The following is a 9,390-nucleotide window of genomic DNA, read 5'->3' on the forward strand; positions in this document are numbered from 1 at the left end:
AAAAAAAAAAAAAAAAAAAAAAAGAAAAAGAAAGAAAGAAAGAAACAAAAAGAAAAGAAAAGAAAGGAAAGAGCCCCACGTGTCTGGCATCACGGTATTGTGCAGGGAGAAGGAATAGGAGAGAACACTTTGGTATTCTCCCTATATCTTCTCGTTGTCCGAGGGCCTACAGTGGGTGACTGGAGGGAACTTTGAACCCAGGCTGACCTTCTATAAAAGGCCACGCTCCTCTGTTACTCCGAACTTGGGGTAAAAACAGCAAACTCCTAGGCCGCGGAGAGGGTGAAATGAGATGCCGTGGAGAGACCGAGGAGAGAAGGAAGGCCTGTTTCCTTCTCTGCTAGCCCTTCCTCAGGTCACATCCACAGTCCCTTGCGCACCCCTCTCCTCCACCAGGGGACATCTCACCTGCCTTCCGCCCCAGCTGGACAAGAGAGAGATATGGGGTTTGCCACTAAGCACGACCTTAGAGTTGGACCAAGGCAAAGGTTGAGAAGAACTCAATACCCACGGATGACATCATGACATCTTTCACAACAGGACTTGTGTTCTGTTGCTTGTCATTTTTCCATTTGTTCAACAAATACATGTATTTGAGCAGCTGCTGCAGGGAGATGGCTACAGGAGGATGTTCTGTCCTGTGGATGCCGATCCAACTTCATTCAAGGAAAAAAGGAGAAGAGGAAAGCATTAAGCTGCAAGGGAAAACCAACTAAGCCTACAACGAATGAAATGGTTTCGCGTTGTTCCAAAGACTCTGAAGGGAAACATGAGGCTGAGTTTCTGAACGAGGACAGTGAGAAGTGGGGGTCTCCGTAGGCAGGGTGGGCAGGAAGGGACCACCGGAGAGGGACCCTAGGAGAAGGGAGACAGGCAGGAGGAGTATCTGGGTGGAGGGCGCGGGTCCAAGGTGAGCTCGGCAGATTTAAGGAACCAAAGTGACCCCCGGAGGAGAGACAGGAAGTACTCTGCTGTGTGCAGACACCAGCCTTTCTCTATGCATTCATCTGCTGATGGACAGACAGACCACTTCCAAGGAGGTGGAGGGGCAGGGAGGGAAAGGGGATGAAAACGGAATTGAGATGTGTTATGTGCAAGAGCCAACTCTTCACGAGGAATTCAGTCAGTGTATGCTACAAACATGCACCAGTTTAAAAAAGTAATTAAAAAATCACATAGATGTACTTTTGCAAATGGGCAGAGGACCAAGAGATGGAGGAAAGGGGATGAAAAAGAATTGATGTATTACCTCCCTAAGAGAAACCACCTCCCGTTGAGACCCTCTGAAAGTACTAGTTAGAGCACATTTAGAGCCCTCAAACCCTTTCACAATTCAAAAAATAAAACAAAAAATTCAGGAATTAAGTAGTCATCTGAAGAATTTAGAAAAATAAGACAGGAGGTTGGAATTAATAAATGCAAAGGTGGGAATTAATGAAATAGAAAATAAGTAAAGAACAGCAGGAAGGATAAATATGTTAATCTTAAAATAATGGTGAAAGTTTTATAAACAATTTGTAAGTTTAGAGGTAAAAAGAAAATAAAATAGTAGAGATTAAGGCTAAGAAAAGAATGAGAACCACAGGCACATGGGAAATTGAAGTTTCAAGGACTCACTCTACACATGTGTGGCAGTGAAGATGAAAATCTATGAGAAATGTATGATTTGATGAGAAAATATAAATCATTAAAACTGACCCAAAAAGAGGCTAGAAGCACCAGTGGACCAATTATTCTAGAAGCAATGGAAAGGTGATTGGAGATTTATTATTGGGAAGACCTCAGGGGTACCTGGCCTCAGCCGAATTTCAATGCCTCTGCAGGTCCGATGACTGCAGCTTGAAGTTAGTGAACCCCTTGCCATTTAAAGTGTGTCCAAGGGCTGGTGGCAGCCTCATACCTGAGGATGCATTAGAAATGCAAGTTCAGAGCTAAGCGTGGTGGTGCACGCCTGTAATCCCAGCACTCAGAAGACTGAGGCAGGAAGATCTGTGAGTTCAAAGCCAGCGTGGGCTACATCATGAGTTCAAGGACAGCCTGAACTATAAGTGACACCCTCCCTCAAAAACAAAAACAAAAACAAAACAAAACAAGTAAGTTCGGCTACTCCAAGCCATAGAAAAATCTTTTAGACTCATGTTTTGAAGCCAATATCATTTTAATACAAAAATCTTCTAAAAAGTATGGATTTGTAATTAGTCATTATTACTATAATAGATTAATCTCACTCATGATTAGGTGGTCAAAATTATAAAAAAGAAATTGCTTAGAGACATCTTCATTACAAAGGACAATGAACAAGAAAGGTTTATTCCACAACTGTAGAAGTGGTTTCACAGCCATTGTGATCACAGTCCATTCCATTCATTAACCAGGCAACTAGATGGACAATAGAAGCCTGGAAACTACAAAACGAAAGGTAGAGACTGGGTGTGGTGGTGCATGTCTGCAATCCCAGCACTTAGGAGGCTGAGGCAGGAGGATCATTGGGAGTATGAGGCCAGCCGGGACTACATAGTGAGTTCAAGGCCAACATGAACTACATAGCAAGACCCTGTCTCAAAACAAACAAACAAACAAACAAAGCTAGACATATTTGATAATATGTATTGAACATTTTAAATATAAGACAAAGCTTATCATAAAGTCAATGACAGTAGACCTAAAATAGTAATAAAATAAAAGCATACGACGGAAATGGGTTACTATTTTAATGTACAAAAAGCTCTTACAAGCTGATGAGAAACATGATTAACAACTCAGCAGGAAAAGTGCAACCAATATGAATGGCACTGTGGAAAGAGATCCACAGACACATGAAAAGACAATGAAATCCACTAGAGTCCGAGCGATAGTTGGGAGCTAAAGAGTAAGACAGCAAAAGTTGAAAGAAGCCACATTGTCCCTTGCTGTGGGTTAGGACACGAGCGTCACACCTGGTGGAGGAGACGTGAAGGGTGACAGCCTTTGGGGAGGGCGAGGCAGCTTTCATAAATAAATTAATGTTTCTGAAATGCTTAAAACTGTGTTACTTAAATGGTGAATGCTACACACGTATGTGTTAAATGAGAGAGACTTCGCTGAGAGAGAAAATACATACAGCTGTCAACTCAACAATTTGACTGCCAGGACTACAGGCTGGGCATGGAGCAGGGAAGCAAAGCAGGCCAGGCTCCGCCTCCGCGGGGCTCAGACTGGCCCCTGCCCTCTGCGTCCTCATCCCTCAGGAACCGGACAGCTATCTCGCGGGAGCGATGTGTTTGAGGAGCATTTGTGCAGGGCACAGTACTTCCGCTCTACACCCGGATCCGATATCCAGAACTCGGTAGGGACCTCAGGGACCCGGTGGCTTTCCAGAAGCCAGGAGAAATGAGGGATGAACGCAGGGCTGCACACCCAACCAGCAGGCAGAACAAACCACAAGCGAAGGGAGGAGATCGAAAGAGCGAAACAGGGTTTCGTGTAAGGTTCACAATTTAGATATTTGGCATTACTGGGTCGCACAGAGGAAATATCTAGCAACTAATGCAAAGTGTAAAGCCAGAGAGGTAGAGCTGTGGCTCTCAGCAGAGGTGCAAGTTAGGGTCACACAGTGATAGACCAAGTCCCTGGGGCAGAGGACGGTACCCCCAGGACTGAGGACTGGAGACCAGGCCACCAGTGTCGTTTTTTTACGACAATGTGACTGCAAGCACCATCCATGTTGGGAACCTTGTGTCCTGCATTCAAGGAAGGGCTGACATGCCTGTCCTCCTCCAATGGCAAACGACACATGTGGGAGGGGTTTGCCATGTAGCCAGCACCACACACTTTAGGGCTGCGTGACGGGTGACACTGCCCAAGTGCTAAGCGGGGGGTGGCGGCCTGGCCTCCTCACTCCCAGTCAGCCCTGCAGCTCCCTGACCTCCTCCAGACACTGCGTCCCACGGGGCGGTCCCTGCAGATTGCTCTTGTGGTTAAAGCCAGCCTGTCCACTCCCAGGCTTACTGCTCAGAGCTTAGTCATTTCTCAGGGTAGAGACAGGCACTAGGAACAGAAGTCAGACAGGGATCAGGGCAAGAGCCTCAGTGCAGGCCACGGTACTGAGAGCCTAGGAAGCGACAGTGGTGGCTACAGAGGGTGAAACTGTGCGAAGCCCAGGCCCCATGGGGGCTGTCAGTGCAGTTACTTAGATTTGCCTTTGGAGAAGAGTTCTGCCTTCAATGGGGTCTGAGTGCTTTGTGCAAAAGTACCTTCCATGTACCATTTCCTAGTGTGAACATTCATCTCCTAAGCTGTTTTCCACTTTATTGTATGAAGTATTTGGAAAAGATTTTGTTCCTATTTGATCTCACATATATGTGCTTAAATTTAGAAGAATTTCTAAAGTGATAAGGACACCCTCAGTCTTTCTCTACAATCTGTCAAAAAGAAAACGCAGGGCCAAGGATATAGCTCAGTGGGCAAGAGGATTTCAAGTTTAAGGCCATCCTGGGCAACTTAGTGAGACTGAGTCTCAAAATAGAAAACAAAAAGGGTTGAGATGTAGCTCAGTAGTAGAGCACCCCTGAGTTCAATGTCCAGTACCAGAAACAAACGAACACCGTAATATCTTTATCCCAAGGTGATTTCACCCTCCTTGGTACATGCAGAAACTTTAAGGGCTACTTTTTAAAAACTTGATGCTACTATATATCTGACATAAAGTCTACCTTTAAAGTGTCTTTAAAGGGATTAAGTCTATTTATACTGTACCATAAATCCCCACAATTTTTCCAGTTTGCAAAACCGAAACTCTGCCAGGTAAACAACAGCCCAGCACCTGCTCCCTGCCAGCCCCCAGCAACCATGCTTGAGGTTTTTTGTTACAGAACCAGTTCCTAGAAGCGCAGCCTTAACATGTCCCTGGAAAGTCAGAGCCTGGACATTTCTAGTCTAATTTCTAGGGTGGTCATGTGGCTGATCCACAGAACCCGTGATGTGGTCCAGACCTAGATGTGGAGTCGTAAACACTGTAAGAGGGACAGGGGGTTTGCACACAGGTGCAGCAGTTTCAAGCCAGGCCTCAGCCAATTGCCTGTGTGAAGCCACAGCAGCTCCCCAGCTGGAGAAATGGGTTGGGTTGAGTGGCCATTCATTCAGGAAATGTGTATGGGGGTGATCTGGGCCCAGGGTAGGATAGAAGAAATAAAAACTAATAAAAAGTAGGCAAGAAAATTGAGATTTTAAAATTAAGAAAAATTGTAGCCTCAAGACACAAAAGTTACTTGAGCCTTTTTTTAAAATTCTAAAGTTCGTTTTACAATAAGCCTTTGAATCAAGGCTCTTCACCTGTCCTTTCCACCTGCAAACTGCCTTCCTCCACCCCAGGGAGGCAGCGGATCTCAACTCCAAACACACGTACATGAGTGAGAACGCACATCCCAGATCTCCCGTCTTGCATTCACACAGCCCACTCCGGCTTGTAATGTGTGCTCCATTTTTCTCGTGAGTCCTATAAACCCTTCCTTCTCGTGTCTCTCTATGGAGGTGTCCTGAAAATTCTTCTGTGACAGGAGTCGGTGAACCAGCACACTTATTTTGAAAGGGTAGGACAGGTTTTGTAATTCAGCCTCAGGGACCTCACAGCCCCAGCCTGGAGACATGCCCATCCTGGCTCTGATTTGCCACGTCATCCAGGAAGATAAAGCAAAAATAAACGTGTGTACTCACGGCCACATCACTAGTCTCCAACATGCCTAGGAATATCCTTCCCCTCAAAAGAGCTGAGTTCACACAGCAGAGATAAAGAGGGCCACATCCCTAGTTGTTAAACAACTCGTCTTGTTTTCCACCATAAGGTTCTTTCACGGCATGAACACCAAAGTATTTGCCACGTGAGTGAATTTAGATCATGTTCATCGAATTTCTACCTCACATTTTGTAGGTGAAGAACAGAAGCTCAGAGACTGAGCAACCTTTCTGAGTCATGAAGCTAAAAAAGGGCAGAATGAGGATGAGACTGAAAAATTCTGGGTGAACTCGATGGTCTTCCACCTTCCCTTGCCCCCAGTTGTTAGTCACAGCTAGAAACGTGTTAATCAGTTGTCACCACACACATTCATTGAGCTCTTACTGCACAAGACCTGCAAGAGAAGCCGTCTCTCCCAGAGCTGGGGCAGCAATGGGGAAGAGACTGTGAATCATAATCCACCCACCCAACCACAGCAGGATGTGTTCACAGTTTATATACAAAATGCTTTTCGTGCAAAGGAGAAAGCTTTGTGCTGTTATCTGTTTGTTTCTTCTTTGTAAGAGAGAATCTTTTTTGTCTATGTCTTGTACTCTAACTACTTTGAAGATGATACACACTGTATCAGCTATTGTTATTCTCTTATTTTGCTATGAAAGTCTGTTATATTTTTTCATAAAATAAAAACATTATTTAAAAAAAAACATGCTGTGTTGGAAATCGATGTTTTTGGTCATAAAAGCACAGGAACCTCACCTCAGCTGACACTGGGGGTAGGAGGAGAGTTGACAAGCAAGAATTTTCCTTCTGAGGGGGTGAAGGGAGAGCAGGGATATGGGGAAAAACTGAGAACCAAGACCTGTCATAGAAAGGTACAAGATTCCAATGATGAATGTAACTGCACTGTAGACCTAAAATGTACCAATAAACTCAGTGAGAAAAAAAAATTTTTCCTTCTGAAAACAAAACTTCAGGCCCCTGCCCTAATTGCTGTTGGTGGCAGCCAGACAGATCCGAGTTTGCTCTGCATGGTGGGGGATTTAGTTATTTCATGGCAGTGTCCAAGTGCATTGTGGGTAGGATGTCTGCTCCCCACCCAGGCCCCCTGAAACTGGCCTTGGTATTTGCAAAGCCTGTGAAATAATGCATTCTATAAAGATTCATTTTACATACACTCTATGTAAAGCAAAATCAGAGTTAGGTGTGGACCACCTACCTGGATTTCCATCACTTGGGAGGCTGAAACAGGAATATCTCTGGGAGTTCAAGGCCAGCCTGGGATACACAGTGAGTTAAAGGCCAGCCTGCCTACACGGTGAGATCCTGTCTCAAAAAGCAAAACAAAAACAAGAGACAAACATCAGAATGGATGCCTGACTGGAGAAGTAAAGCTGCTCCTAGCATTTCTGCTCGTGCTGCTTTAGCAAGGGGAAGGGCCAGCGTCCCGTCTTCATCTCCAAACTAACCCAATAAAGGAAAAAATCGGCCCAAGAGCAAAAGTTCGAACTAACGGGGAGAGGGACCCACTTGTCTTCTGAGCAGACAGGAGAACAAGTTCCCTCACTGTTTCCCTAGTGTGCCTGCTTACAAATGAATTCGTGCCAATATTAATGAACAGCACGAACCTTTAGCGCTGGATGCTGTCAGACCTGTAATCTACAACAGACACAGTGCATCACTGTCTGGCCTCTTGTTTACAAAAACACAGCCAAGTGCTCTCCTGCAGAGCACAGCCCAGTATGACAGAGCCTGGCCTGTGCTTTGTGGGATGCTCCCAATTTCAAAGTCACAGAGTGCTTTGGGGACAAGGGACCACCCTGACTGAGGTCACCACGTCTGTCTCTGCCAGGGCACCTACCTGTCGTGTACCTTTCATAAGCAATTGCATGTCCTATGGCACCAAACTCCAAGTCGCAGAGCCTGTGAGATACATCACAGTCAGAGGCAGGAAGCGGCTCAGTCACCATCAGAGGACTACGCTGACTGACGCAGAGATGCTAAGTTGGCCTCTGGAGCATACGGCTGTGATCTCCGCCTTGATTTCCTGGAAGATCAGACAAACAACTCATTTTGGCTCGCAATGTGACTTAAGCAGGAGCTCCAGCAGACCCACTCCATTTCGGCTTGGTTCTTGGAGCCCTGTGTGGGAGCTCTCTGCAGGCCAGAGGCCCACAGCTTTTAGCCTCTGCACTGGTGTTGCTGGGCCAGCATACTGGGGCCCTGGGGAGCCAGCCAGCTTCTGGTCTTTGGAAATTAGGCTTTGCTAGAGCACAGCCAGGGTCCCCTGCTCATACTCTTGTCTTTGGCTGCTTTTACGCCTCAGGGACAGAGCTTAGTAGTGACCCAGAGCTTCTGATCCACTGAGCCTAAAATGTTTACCTCCGGCCTCCATTTCCTTTAAAGAATACCCTCCCCAACATGAGATCCTACCTATACCTGAGCTCTGTTCCTACCCACACCCTAGCACCCCTGCTTTGTGGGCTTCTGTGGTATTTTCCTATTGCTGTGACTATAGTCTGAGAACCTTCTCCTGCCCTCCCTGTGACCTCTCTGGCTGCAGGAACCACATCCTGTTTTCCTGTGTCGCCCCCCAGACTCCTCACGCAGAGTGGGGCATAGGGAACTGTGTGTTGGAGGATGGCAGTGGAAGATCCAGGGTAAGTAACAGATCCGGAAAGACCCCTCTTGGGGTCCAGTCAATGCTACTTCCTGGCCATAGCTCCACATGGATGGAGCGAGTCCCTTGACCTTTGTGGTCTCGGTTCTCCGTCTACAGAATGGAGAAACCTGAAACACAATCTGCCCTTAGCCTGCTGTCCATTGATGAGCAAGGACGGAAGGGTGAAGAGCAGTGGTTCCTGAGGAGCCTGAGGGAGAGGAAGCCATGGAGGCCGTTCACCCTTAGACCCTCTCCCACTCAGGGGTCTCCAGACACGTCCTCACCTGTGGCCGATGCTCCCTGCGCACAGGTCCAGGAGTAGACAGGCCCCGCTGGACACTCTCGGGACAGTCACTGCCCCAGAGGCATCTCTGCCTGACACACAAAGCACCCACGCCAGGTGGGCACAGCAAGCAAGAGTCTCCTCGAGCCGGACGGCCACCACCTGGCTCGAAATGCGGGCCCTTCTAAGCCCACGCCACCCATGAGCAAGTGGAGAGGGTCCAGCCCTCCTTCCTACCTCTCTCCAGCCTCAGGTAGAAGCAATGTTTTGTAGTTTTCAGGGTATAATTCCTTCATTTTTCTTGCTAAGTATTTTATTCTTTTGGCACAGATGTACAGAAATTACAACCCTTGAGCTTTGTTGGTGGGAATGTAAAATGGTACAGCACACTAGAAACAGTAAGGTGGGTCCTCAAATATTAAAACATAGAGACTGGGGAGGTAGCTGAGGGGGTAGAGTGTTTGCCTAGCATGTGAGTCCTGGGCTCGATCCCCAGCACACACCTACACACATAAAATTACCATATGATCTATCACTCCCACTTCTGTAGAAAGAATTGAAGCATGATCCTGAAGTTATATTTGCACATCTACACTCACAGCAGCATTATTCGCAATACCTAAGAAACAGAAGAGGGGCCGGGGATGTAGCTCAGCGGCTCGGTGGCCTGCCTTGCAAGCACAAGGACCCGAGTTCAATCCCCGGTACCAAAAAAAAAAAAAAAAAAAAAAAAAAAAA

The 9,390-nt window shown here is 46.6% G+C and overlaps 2 long non-coding RNA genes across 3 annotated transcripts in view; both read right to left on the reverse strand.

Annotated features, from left to right (window-relative positions):
- Positions 1-6,964, reverse strand: part of LOC104857383 — a 34,071-nt gene extending 27,107 nt beyond the window's left edge. Inside the window, exon 1 of the long non-coding RNA XR_778838.2 lies at positions 6,927-6,964. This is a non-coding gene — a long non-coding RNA (uncharacterized LOC104857383). The remainder of the gene's footprint in view (positions 1-6,926) is intronic.
- A 28-nt stretch (positions 6,965-6,992) lies between these two features.
- Positions 6,993-9,390, reverse strand: part of LOC104857384 — a 40,855-nt gene continuing 38,457 nt past the window's right edge. For both annotated transcript variants that reach the window (XR_778840.2, XR_778839.2), the window contains 2 exons: positions 7,569-7,754; positions 6,993-7,033 (listed from right to left, as the gene is read on the reverse strand). This is a non-coding gene — a long non-coding RNA (uncharacterized LOC104857384). The remainder of the gene's footprint in view (positions 7,034-7,568; positions 7,755-9,390) is intronic.

This window comes from Fukomys damarensis, unplaced genomic scaffold (assembly GCF_012274545.1).
Source record: "Fukomys damarensis isolate Sample0158 unplaced genomic scaffold, DMR_v1.0_HiC HiC_scaffold_37, whole genome shotgun sequence".
Taxonomy (NCBI): Eukaryota; Metazoa; Chordata; class Mammalia; order Rodentia; family Bathyergidae; genus Fukomys; species Fukomys damarensis.